The sequence below is a fragment of the Saccopteryx bilineata genome, chromosome 9, assembly GCF_036850765.1.
Source record: "Saccopteryx bilineata isolate mSacBil1 chromosome 9, mSacBil1_pri_phased_curated, whole genome shotgun sequence".
NCBI lineage: Eukaryota > Metazoa > Chordata > Mammalia > Chiroptera > Emballonuridae > Saccopteryx > Saccopteryx bilineata.
In genome coordinates, this window is record NC_089498.1 from 79,130,723 (window position 1) to 79,144,239 (window position 13,517).

The window sequence follows — 13,517 nt, forward strand, 5'->3', positions numbered from 1 at the left end:
CTTTTTAACTTTTTTAAATTTTTATTTATTTTTATTTTTTATTCAGTGTGAGGAGGGGAGACAGAGACAGACTCTCGCATGTACCCTGATTGGGATCCACCCAGCAAACCTACCAGGAGGTGATTCTCTGCCCATCTGGGGTATTGCTTCACTGCTCAGCACCCAAGCTCTTCTTAGCACCTGAGGCAGAGGCCATGGAGCCATTCTCAGTGTCCGAGCCCAACTCACTTCAATCAGCCATGGCTGTGGGAGGAGCAGAGAGAGAAGTGAGAGGGGAAGGGGTGGAAAAGCAGATGGGCACTTCTCCTGTGTGCCCTGACTGGGAGTCGAACCTGGGACATCCACACGCTGGGACAACACTCTACTACCGGGCACACTGGCCAGGGCCTCATCCTGTCTTTCAAGGGCTAGATCAAATTTCACCTTTATAGGAATTCCTATTCTGCCACTCCAGATTCTAGAAAGATCCTCTTCTGAGTGCTTTAATAACCTACTTGGGGCCCCAAATGCTTCCAGTACACACACAGGGTATTGGTGCCATGCATGATAGATTCAGTTGTCTTCATCTAACTTGATGCTAAGCTCTCTGAGGACAGAGATCCAGGAATTTGTTGCTATCTTCTGAAATGGTAGACATCTCACAATAATAATGAAAATATTTACTACAATAAAATCATAATTGTTTCAGTCTACCCCTCTTAGAAAAGGCAATGCATTTTAGTAAGCATAAATAGAGTGTGTTTTGCTTGGTTCACTTTTTAGTATTGTGTGCATAAACACTCTCTGGTAACATCATTGTTAATTCATTACCAAGGGAGGAAAAAGTCCTTGCTAAATCTAAGACTGCTCTCTGCACTCCATAGAAAGATCAGCAAACAAACAAATCTCCTCTGCGGGAACCACAGCCACAACCAGGCCTCCCATATCTAATACAAATTTGAATTCCATTGGAATCTTATTGCTGTGGTAGATTACATGGTTTGGGATTAGTTGGAAATTAGAAAGGGGAGAAACACCCAGAAAACAAGCCTTGAATTGGCACTGCTTCAAAGAATGTAGATTCTTCGTTTGATTTCTAGTTCATTTATTCATTTGGGTAGAATTCTTCATAAACTTGTTTTTAATTGAGAGACTATTATTATTATTATTATTAGTAGTAGTAGTAGTAGTAAGCAAGAGAGAAAAAGACAGGAAGGGAGAGAGATGAGAAGTATCAATTCTTCATTGCGTCACCTTAGTTGTTTATTGATTGCTTTCACAGATGTGCCTTGACTGGGTGTGAGGGCGCCAGCAAAACCAGCGATGTCTTGCTCAAGCCAGTGACCATGGGCGCAAGCCAGCAACCTTGGGCTTCAAGACAGTGACCGTGGGTTCATGTCTATGATCCCATGCTCAAGCTGGCAACCCCATGCTCAATCTGGTAAACTCATACTCGAGCCAGCGACCTCAGGGTTTCAAACCTGACTCCTCTGTATCCCAGGCCAGTGCTCTATCCACTGTACCACCACCTAGTTAGGCTAGAAATTAAACTTAATGGGATGACATTGGTTCATAAGAACACATAGGTTTCAGGTAAACATCTCCATAGCATGTGTATTTTTCATTGTGTTGTGTGTCCATCACCCAAGTCATAACACTTTCTGTCACCATATAGTTGGTCCCTTTACTTCCCTCCCCCTATTTCTTCTCTCTGGTAACCACTTTACTTTTTTCTATATACACGAGTCTCATTTTTATATCCCACCTATGTATAAAACTATACAGTTCTTAGCTTTTTCTGATTTACTTATCACTTAGCATAATAGTTTTGATTTGCATTTCTTTAATAGCTTATATAGATGAGCATCTTTTCATATATCTATTTGTTGTTTGCATATCTTCATGAAGATATCTGTTCAGGTCCTCCCCCAATTTTTTAATTGGATTGTTTGCTTGTTTGTGCTGAGCTTAGTGAGTTCTTTATACATTTTGGATATTAACCCCTTGTCAGAAATGTTGTTTGTAAATATCATCTCCCATTTGGTTGGCTGCCTTTTTGTTTTGTTGTCAGTTTGTCAGTTTCTTTTGCTATGCAGAAGTTTTTTTAATTTAATATAGTCCCATTTATTTATTTTTACCATTACCTCCCTTGCCTTTGGGGTCAAATTCATAAAATGCTCTCTACAGTGTCCATAAACTTAGCACTTATGTTTTTTTCTATGTAATTTATTGTTTCAGGTCTTATATTTAGGTCTTTGATCCCCTTTGAATTAATTTTTGTGCCTTAGGGACAAACTATAATCAAGTTTTATTATTTTTTATGTGGCTTTCCAATTTTCTCAGCACCATTTATTGAAGAGGTTTTCCTTTCTTTATTGTGTGTTTTTGGGTTTTGTCTAAAATTATTTGCCCATATACATGTGGTTTTATTTCTGGGCTTTTGATTCTGTTCCACTGGTCTATGTGTCTGTTTTTCTGTCAATACCATGCTGTTTTGATTATTGTGGCTCTGTAGTATAATTTGAAGTCAGTTAGAGTGATAATATACTATGACCAGATTTGCACACACATACCCCAATATTACTACAACATAAGAAGACATTTGGATGCATACTTGGGAGTCTCACAATTGAATAAAGGTGTTTTCCCTTGTAGTAGACAAAAATAATATTCTTAGAAAATTTCTTGAGATGTGTAAAGCCAGATCCAATCAATCAGAAAACACAATGATATGCTAGGCTGCTTGTAAATCAAATGAAGACTTTTCTTCTGCCCATGAAGTTCTCATACAAGGATAGGTTTTCTCTAACAGAGGCAGTTATTGACACAATTATAAAAGGTATTTAATAAGATGGACATTCAGCAAGAGTATGTTTAAGAATTGAGCTGTTATGCTGGAAAGTGGGGGGGGGATGTTGGACTTTAATAAACTTAGAGACATTCACGGGATGTAGGTTAGAACTTGGCTTCTGTAATGCTGAAGTGGATGTTTCTTCAGCCTTCCTCAATAAAGGGGAACTTAGGAAAAAAGAAATAAACCCTGGGAAATGGATGGTACTAAGTTGTTTTTCATTCCCACGTTCATAGTATGTACAGACAGAAAAATAGGCCCTTTCCGACTGCCTAAGTCACACCTGCCAAATTATCAGAGTGGTAGAATTGGCCTCCAAGAATGTGAGGTCTCTTTTTTATATATATATATTTTATTTTTTGTATTTTTCTGAAGCTGGAAACGAGGAGGCAGTCAGACAGACTCCCACATGCGCCCGACCGGGATCCACCCAGCAGGCCCACCAGGGGAGATGCTCTGCCCATCTGGGGCGTTGCTCTATCGTGACCAGAGCCATTCTAGTGGTGGCCTCCTCTAGAGGCCAAGGAGCCATCCCCAGCGCCCGGGCCACCTTTTGCTCCAATGGAGCCTTGGCTGCGGGAGGGGAAGAGAGAGAAAGAGAGGAAGGAGAGGGGGAGGGGTGGAGAAGCAGATGGGTGCTTCTCCTGTGTGCCCTGGCCGGGAATCGAACCCAGGATTTCCGCACACCAGGCCGACACTCTACCACTGAACCAACTGGCCAGGGCCAGAGGTCTCTTTTTTTATTATTTATTTATTTATTTTATTTTTCTGAAGCTGGAAACAGGGAGGCAGTCAGACAGACTCCCACATGCGCCCCACAGGGATCCACCTGGCACGCCCACCAGGGGGCGTCACTCTGTTGCAACCAGAGCCACTCTAGTGCCTGGGGCAGAAGCCATGGAGCCATCCCCAGTGCCCGGGGCCATCTTTTGCTCCAATGGAGCCTTGGCTGCGGGAGGGGAAGAGAGAGACAGAGAGGAAGGAGAGGGGGAGGGGTGGAGAAGCAGATGGGCGCCTCTCCTGTGTGCCCTGGCCAGGAATCGAACCCGGGACTACTGCATGCTAGGCCGACACTCTACCACTGAGCCAACCAGCCAGGGCCCAGAGGTCTCTTTTTTTATAACTATTTCCAAAGTATTTTCTTCTTCCTTTCTTTCTTTCTTTCTTTCTTTCTTTCTTTCTTTCTTTCTTTCTTTCTTTCTTTCTTTCTTTCTTAATTGAGAAGTAGGGAGGCAAAGACAGACTCCCCCATATACCCTGACTATGATCCACCTGGCAAGCCCCCTACTGGGTGATGCTCTGCCCATCTGGGGCTGCTGCTCCATTGCTCAGCAATTGAGCTATTTTAGTGCTCAAGGCAAGTCCATGGAGCTCTCCTCAGCACCCAGGGCCAATTTGCTCCAATTGAGCCATGACTGTAGGAGGAAAAGAGAGAGAAAGAGAAAGAGATAGAGAGGAGGGGGAGGGTGGAGGAGCAGATAGTTGCTTTTATTGTGTACCCTGACTGGGAATCGAACCCAGGACTTCCACATGCCAGGCCAATGCTCTACCACTGAGCCAACTAGCCAGGGCCTCCAAAGTATTTTCTTTTTCTTTTCCAACACCTCCTCCTCAGCATTTATAATGCAGAAAGCATTTAAGGGGCTCCCCGTGTGTGGAGCATTTACCCTACATTGTGTGGCACTACAAGGAAGTAGAGTTCCACCATTAGGAAGCATTCCCTAACAGAGTGCCCTGTCTCATCATCCTATTCCAAAGGGGCATTTGGATTGATGTCATAAGGAGGTTTTAGGAACTGTTGGACCTAATGGCTTCTAATTCCTTTAACCTGGCAAAAATCTGGTGGTTATTTCTTAAAAGTATCTTATGACTGACAAGACAAAAAGGATGAACAATTGTTCTGATGGTTGACCTTGAATTACCCCATTTAACATTGATCTTTTCAGAAAATCTGTTAGGGCTGTTTATTGATCTCATATCTTAGACTTTGGATACTTCTTGAGAAAGACTATTCCAAAGAACCAGGACAATCCTGAAAGGAACATGGAAATGTGATTGATTCAGAGGAAATAGTAAGGGAGCATCTACATGCAGTTCTCCATGCCCGTGCCACCTTCACTTCTCTAGTCTTCAGGCATTTTTAAAAGTTCTTGGGGGAAATTTAAACCATATCCATTGTTAACTGTATGCCTCAGTCTGTAGCCACACACACCTCTTTGTCTCTGTCTACTTTGGCAGAATGAGTTACAAATGTGTGCTCACAGCTATAGGGTATCCTAAGTACTTCCGAACTGGCCAGTTACTTGTTATAAGCACCTTAGGGGCCTAATCCTTGCTATGAGTCAGCTGATAAAGATTTAAGTTAGGTACATTATCCCTAGAACCAATTTTCCAAAATATTGTACTTAACTTAAATCCTAAAAGAATTTGCTTCCTTGGTAAGACTTGGTTGAGAAATATGGGTTTGCAAACAAGACACTTCACATCACTGATTCTTATGACGTTTTAAATAATTATGAAATTTTGTTTCTTCTCTGTCTACGTAAAATGGTCATCTGGTACTCTGTCCTCTATTCTGGTAATGGTGGCTGGATGGAGCTCTCTTCCTGGAGTAAGCTGGAACAGTTCTTATAAGGGGGCATTACCCCTTCAAGGTGAAGATGTGCTTTGCACATTTAATATATACTGAAGATATGAATGATGAATTGCTATCAAAAGAGGTAGGTGTGTGTGTGTGTGGGGGGGGTAACATGAAAAACAGGAGGTACTTTTCTAGTTTTAGACCTAAACTGATATTGAACATTAGAACTTCTCAATTAGCTCAAAGAAGAGTGAGTGCCACAACATTTTAGATAAAGGGTTCAAAATTACAAAATTTGGGACAATTTTCTTTTATATTTCAGCTTAATCCTCTAAAACTGAAATGAGGATTTATTTTTTTCCCAAGGAGCAGCAAATAGGTGTTATTGCAAAATGAATCTAAAGTCTATCTCTGCCTCAGGAAGGATGCAACATTCACAATTTCCACGTGAGTGTTTGCTTTCTCCAGGCCCCTCTCTCCCTGTCTTTTGCTGTTGGGTCTCTAAATAACTCCCATGCACTTCATCTTCAACTTCAGATAATCAGAGTCAGTCATCTGGGATATTGCGATGAACAATGTACATTTTATACACACGATGTCAAAATCATTTAAAATGTCATCTTAATCTATTTATGATCTTCTAATGACTGAAATGTTTTACAGTTGTGGGGGATATTTTATAACTGAAGTTTTAATGACTGAATCACTAACACCTGGCTGTCTGGAATGCTTTTTTTTTTTCCTTTCTCCCAGTTAGGTATTTAAATGCATTTCTGGAAGGCCCAAGGGGTGGGATGTGACATATAAGCTCTTAAAAGGAGGAAAATTAGTTCTTGATACCTTAATGATCAGTCAGGTGAACGTTTGCATACTTTGTATTAACGCTCTTAAGTGGAATAGCTTGATTAAGACCCTTGGTAGTTTTATTTTTCTTTAAACATTTTTTATATGAGATTACAGACAGAAATGCTGCTATTGTGCTCATCCCTTAAAAATATTATATCTTATATTTCCCACAAGTAAGAGTTTTTCATTTTCTAACTCTGTTTTTCCATCTTTCTACTTTTTTTGTCTTTGATTGGTTTCTAAGACAATCATGTTACCACTTTTTGAAAGTTTACTATGTTCTCTTTCATCTATTGGGCTAAGATTTGTATACAGATACATACCCATTTACATCCAGGTTCTTGTCTCTGGCTGGGCATATGGTTGCTTAAAGAAGACCAGACACATACACATGAAACTGTCAGCAAACTGTACAAGCAAGCCAATGTGTAATTAAGCACAGAGCAGGCCCCCATGGATGTTTACTAATGACAATAATGACACTAAATTATCTTGCACAAACTAGGAGAGGTCAGTGCAAGGTTGTCCAGTGGCCTGCATTAAATAGTCACAGAGATAAGGCTGCATTTTAGTTCCTCCTATTTGTACAACATGTATACAGCCTCCAAATACAGCATCCCACTTAACTTCCATAGTAATTGTTGAAGAAATTAAGGTTCATATTTATAACCACAGTTTTGCTGAGAAGAAACTGTATGATGTCTTACCTGACCAAGCTCACAGAGCTGGAGAGGTAAGGAAGCAGAGCCTGGAACCCAGGTGTCCAGAAACCTAACTTCTTTCTTTCCCATATTGTTTCCAGTCTCAGGGTCCCCAGCAGCATGGCTTTGGGTCAAAATTGTTACCTTAAAATGGATAATTTGCTTGCCATGGAGCTAGATGGGCAATATTGCTCATGTGATAGCTGGGAATGTAAACGGCAAATCTGTGTATATTTGTTTCCAATGAAGATTGACTAGACTGATGAAATAATAATAGGCTTTACTTCCATCTTTATCAACTAATGGTGTTCCTAGTGACAAGTCCCCACGGTATTATTTTATGACTTATAATGAACATACTTTTGTGGCTCCTACTTTCTAGGTAGACTTGGCTGATTTTTCTCGCACAGTCCTGCTTTGACTGACATCAGAAAGCCATATTTGACAATTATAGATTCATCATTAGACAGTTAATAATGGAGAAGTGTCATACTCTCTGTCCTAACAGGGCATTAAGATGGCACAGACATATTTCTAAAGGTGGTTGCTCCATATTCTCCAGTGGAAATTCACTCTAACAACTTGGAAGCATTTGGAAATTTGCAAAAAGGGAAAACAGACTGTGTTTTCATCACTGTGTATCTTCAGGCAAATATTTTCATTTGTGTCTCCAGCTCCTTGTCTATGAAATGAGAGCATAATGTTTGCCTTATGGTGTTTATGCTATTGGTGAGGGGACCAAAAAAAGTAATTGTGTTAAAACATTTAGAGAAAGGTGAAGAATTATACAAATGAGGTCTCATGTTTCTATTGATGTCATTTCAGACTTTACTCCTAAGTATCTTCTCAGTGGTGTCATTTAGGTGAATATGGGTGATTTGGCCTATGTTGGTGGCATCATAATTGAGCTTTTATAATATTCTTTGAGTTTGAATAGCATGTGGTTTGGTTCTTTAAGTTTAATCCCAAGGGAGATAACTACTAGGAATTAGAGTGTCTTTGTAATTAGTCAAATTAATGAGCCAATGGCCACATAGGGCAGGGTCACCTATGATTTCTGCAAACTCTGTCAAGTTCCCATGTTACCTTATTTCTTAGATGGATGATTCTAGCTGGGGCATGAAAAATGTTCAAGCAGCTATCTATCCCTCATAGTTATCTCTAATAAATAACTTGGGATTTTTAAATCTATTTACTGTCTCCTTTGTTGTAACACCATGCTACATGTCACTCACTCATAATTAGGCAGTTCATGTTTAAATTCTCTGTTATTGGGTATGGTGGCCATTTTTCAGCCAGAGTGCTACCCATGGGATATTGTATTTTTTGTTCTTAATTGTGCTTTTTTGAGCTTCTGTAGTAAGTCCATCTTAGCAAGAGAGGTGACAAGCATTGGTGTTTCTTCTAGTTGTCCAGATTTTGCTCATATATGCATATGCCAGTCTTTTGGGGGAAAGACTCATCCTCAACTTAGTATCAAGGTTTTTTGTTTTGTTTTGTTTTGTTTTTACAGAGACAGAGAGAGAGTCAGAGAGAGGGATAGATAGGGACAGACAGACAGGAATGAAGAGAGATGAGAAGCATCAATCATCAGTTTTCATTGCAACACCTTAGTTGCTCATTGATTGCTTTCTCATATGTGCCTTGTCCATGGGCCTTCAGCAGACTGAGTAACCCCTTGCTCAAGCCAACAACCTTGGGTCCAAGCTGGTGAGCTTTTGCTCAAACCAGATGAACCCGCGCTCAAGCTAGTGACCTCGGGGTCTCGAACCTGGGTCCTTCCGCATCCCAGTCCAACACTCTATCCACTGTGCCACCACCTGGTCAGGCAGTATCAAAGTTTTGAGCCAGTGGCCAAGGTGAACTCTGTTTCTTTTGGATTCAGGTTGCTTTTGTGTTCATCTTTCTTAATTAAGTTGAGAGAGTTCACATTGGAAATCCTTTTGGTTTGCTAATTACTCCAGGCCTAATATACTTAATTTCTTAGGTGTGTCAGGGAAATTCCAGACTTAAATTCTTAGGGGGAAAAAAGTAGTGTTGCTCATCTAAGTATTTACCATTATGCTAGTATGAGCGTAATAATAAATCACTTCTTGGTATCCATTGTCATCCTTCCCAAAGGACTTGTAAAATGTCTTCTCTCCTTTTCTAAGTCTTAGGCTTTATCCACATATCTTCACTTCAGACTTGAAGTTGTCCTTGTCCCTGACCTGGTAAACATTTTTATCAACAACTTGTAAGGAGTTAGAAAAGGGCCCTGTTTATTAACTTTCAAAATACGAAGTTAGGGAAGTCAGCCTTACCAGAGGTTTTCAATTATAGTTCTAAGTGGTCTCAACCAGCTGAAACATCGCCTGGCACCTACCAGACAAAATGTAATAGAATTGTTAGTTTGAGGTCCTAGCTTTATATTTTTTAAAAATCAATTATAAAACCTGACCAGATGGTGGTGCAGTGGATAGAGCATTGGCCTGGGATGTGAAGGACCCAGGTTTGAAACCCCATGGTTGTCAGCTTGAGCATAGGCTCACCAGCATGAGGGCGGAGTCGCTGGATTGAGCATGGGGTGATAGACATGACCCTATGGTCGCTGGTTTGAGCCCAAAGGTCGCTGGCTTGAAGCCCAAGGTCACTGGCTTGGGTCCAAGGTGGCTGGCTTGAACAAGGGATCATTCACTCTGCTATAGCCTTCAAGTCAAGGCACATATGAGAAAGCAATCATTGAACAACTAAAGTGCCACAATGAAGAACTGATGCTTCTCATCTCTCTCCCTTCCTGTCTGTCTGTACCTATCTCTCCCTCTCTCTGTCTCTCTTTCTGTCTCTCTCACACACACACACACACACAAATCAGTAATAGAAGGAAGTATGTGCTTGAAAGGTATGGTTTGGCAGTGTTTCACATAAAAAACATGGAGATGTTTTATTTGAGTTTTGTTGTGCACCACCATCAGAGACAGCTTGTAAAGGTATTGCCAATTTGGGTGTAATGGAAGCTTTTGGATCCTAATTTTTCAAAGTGACTGCCTTCCTGAGAGCTGCACAGTTCACACATCATCTGGAGAATTATATTCAGTTGAGAGTTTCATGTTTTAAGGAAAACAGAAATACTAATGGAGAGGGAGCAGGAGAAGGACTAGGCTGTCGAGTGTTATATATACTTGGCCTAAAACAGAAGAGATTAAGGCGACACAGACTCTTCTTTCAAATGGTCAAAGCAGTATCATGTGGATGAGGAAATGCTGTGGCTCTGAGGACAAACCTAGGGCCTGGGCGCTAATGGTACAGGGAGGCAGTTTGCTGAAAGGGAATTAGTGAGAGGTCTTAGTAAACAGAATAATGTTCTGCCCTGCACAGAAGTGAATGCTCACTGTACTGAAGAGCTGAGACCAGAGCTGGAGGACCATTTTAGCAAGGTGGGGCTGAAGAGGCATCTACAACTTTTTGGGAAACTGGACAGGTCAATTACATAGGTTGCAAGGATCCTTTCTGACGCAAATTCAGTGTTGTGCTGAGAATCTGAAGGTTTGCCCACATATTTGCAGTTATTTTCTTGTTTATAGTAAGGTTGTCACACAGAATTCTCAGTAGAGAGATCAGATGGTCACTAACTTGAATACTGAGCAGTTGGATTTTCTGAAAGTTGAGCTATCATTCATCTACTTCTTTGCTACTTCTGTGGGCCTGCCTACAGCTTGCCTTTACAGTAGTGGGTGGGTATGCACTGACCAATTCCAGCTCTGTTCCCTTGTATTTTTTATAGACCTTATAACAAACAAACAAACAAAAAGATTAACAGTATCCTTATTGCCTCTCACCCCTCTCCTTTTGCTTAAGCTCCCTCCACCCGCCTAGTTCTCCTCAATCCTGACCTTCAGTTTCTCTCTTGACCCTTAATTTTCTCCTTGCCCTGTCTCTGCCCTGCCCTTCTTCCAAAGCACAGCTCAACCCCATTTCCTTCCCCAAACCCTTACTTTGTGAATCTTCACTCTCTCTCTTCTTCCGGCCTCCGTGTATCTTTAGTTACACAGGACAGCCTTAATTGTCCTCAAATTTTCATGTCTCTTAATTTTATCTCTTTATCTCCATGGTATAGTGTATAATTTGGGATTAGGTACTTTGTCATACTCAGGACTCATTGAATACTTGTTTTTGATTCACCAATTGAATTACAAATGTGATTAAATATAGAACCAACTGGTTAAAAAGGATTGTACCCTGACTCTGGCCCTATTAGTATATGGGCAAAACTAACCAATTTACCTAAGTACCAAAAATATAGGGTGTCATATGAATCATATTAACATGTCAGGCAGTTTACTATAGTTTACTATTAAGACATCCTTCCAAACCCTATCCCCCGTTACCACCTCTGCGGGTGCCTCTAGGGCTCATGCAGAGGAGGCTCCAGAAGGCTATGCAGCAGAGCCACAGGCGGGGTTTCCATTCTTGCAGGCTCACTCACAAGGTAGGGAGAAATTCCTTTCTGAGTCTGTGGCTTCCTTTTGCTGCCAAGTGTCTTATAAAATTGATTTCCAGTTTAGAGATATTCAAGGGGTTAACTTTGACTCCTTCACCAAACCCAACTGTTTAATGTTTTTAATGGCATAATGTGTTAACAACCATACAGCTGTTGTTTCTCAGCCTCTTCCTTTATTGAGTTAGGCACCATTTAGTAGGCTGAGTTCAAATTGTAAACAAATTATTTTTGCATATGGATCAATGGAAATTTAATAAAGTTTATTAAAACTGTATATTGGACCGAGGAGTGCTGTTTTCTCTCATGGATATAAACCAACCTCATTAGACTGACCCATATTAACTGAATCTCAGGGAAGAAAATATTTCTGGTCATTTAAAGATTATTTTGGTTCCACAGATGGTGGCTAGCATTGGAGTGCAACTTTTCTTATTTATTAATTCATTTGTGTATATATATATATATATATATATATATATATATATATATATATGAATGATACCTAGAGATCATCCAATCCAACATGCTCATTTTCAGTGCTGAGCGTGGTTCCTGGCATATAGTAGGAACTCAATAGAGTTGTTGTATGAAGGATTGTAGTCTTGGGTGCAAAGAAGTAGAGAGATGTACTGAGAGTCATGCCCGGGCAAGGGGCAGAGCTACTGAAGAGCCCAGAGCCCCCAGCCCCCAGCCCCCAGCCCTTAGCCCTTAGCCCAATGCTCGTATCACCCCAGTGAACCACCTTCTGTTGATTCATGGCCTGTGAATGTCTTAAATGTTCTAGAGTACCTTCTGCCTGTTCTCATAGCAATCTCAGTTTTTTTTGCAATAAATGTTATCTTAATCTCAACTGATTGACTAGTCCTTAAAATAACAACATTACCAAGGTTCCTGCTCAAGTTGTAAATCACGAACATTTCGCTCTTTGGAAAGCACTCAGATGGTTAGCCAAGGTTTCAGATGTGGCTCCGGTGGACCACTTGCCATTGGAGCTATAGAAAGGGCCTATTGCAAGAAGGATTTAATGTTGGTTATTGGATAACTCAGGATGCAGGCAATTTGCGGTGAAAGACCTAAACTCCACAACATGATTACTTGTCTGTAGTTTGGAAGTTTAAGTTTAAGCAGTAGAGAACTAAGATGGGCCTGCTTTTTTGGCCCCGAGTGACAGCAGTTGGGAGACAAACCCTTTTGGAAAGCTGAACCAGCATGGAGATACTCATTTCAGCTTCCTTGTGTCGGATTCCCTGGCAAGCCAGAGGGAGTTCTGTTTGGCTCTGGCTGGAGCCCTCCTCTCAGTCTGGGGGCCTGTTGTTCCTGCCATTCTTCCTGGAAAGTGGAATCCTAAATGTGGGCAGCTGGTTAGGACTGGAGCCTTGGTGACTTCTGAAAGTTATAACAAATGGAAGTCATTATCACCATTGCCCCCCTTTACCTTTGTGCTACTTGAGGCAGAAAATGATTTCCCCCACCCCAGTTTGTTTTAGAGTCTTTCACCCAGAGAGAAAGGGATTAGCCTGTGGCTACAATAGTGCTTTCAGGGTCTTGTGGCGTGCTGCAAATGTTTACTTAGCCAGGTACAAATAGGTAAAAGCACACAGTTAAAGCTCTCAACTGCAAGGTCATTTACCTTTTTAAAATTCAGCCACATGTGCCGAGGAAGCCGAGGGCTTGCTAGTCTGAGCCATTAACTGCCTTGTTGTACGTAACCTCTCCTTGTCTTACACACAGCTGCGTGCGTGCGAGCTGCTGGTGCCTGCAGCCAGCCCACCATGCATGCCTTGCGAGCAACAAAAGCAGTTTAACTTGTGATTGCTGATCATATGATCCACTTACAGGGTGCAGGCTCAGTCAAGTAGAACTGGTAAATCATTAAAAATGCACCTCAGCGCTGTGCCTGCTGAGTACAACATCATGCTAACATCTCTTCTCCCCACCCCCAACCAGTTAGCAGCATGGCGAAGAAGCTAGTACCAGCTGCCTGTTGGAGAAGTCCCATGTCACTTTTGCCTAATGTGGTGAGAGATTGTCAACTGCTTCCAAGCAACATGGGAGAGGAAGACAGAAAGAGAAAAATAA

At 41.3% G+C, this 13,517-nt stretch overlaps 1 protein-coding gene and 1 long non-coding RNA gene across 2 annotated transcripts in view; one reads left to right on the plus strand and one right to left on the minus strand.

The window, feature by feature from the left end:
- Positions 1-13,517, plus strand: part of LRMDA (leucine rich melanocyte differentiation associated) — a 1,241,357-nt gene that overhangs the window by 920,967 nt on the left and 306,873 nt on the right. The window lies entirely within an intron of this gene.
- LOC136313178 (uncharacterized) lies at positions 123-13,190 on the minus strand. Its single transcript, XR_010727106.1, has 3 exons — positions 13,069-13,190; positions 9,262-9,319; positions 123-243 (listed from the first exon to the last, which is right to left on the minus strand). It is a non-coding gene; the product is annotated as an uncharacterized lncRNA (long non-coding RNA).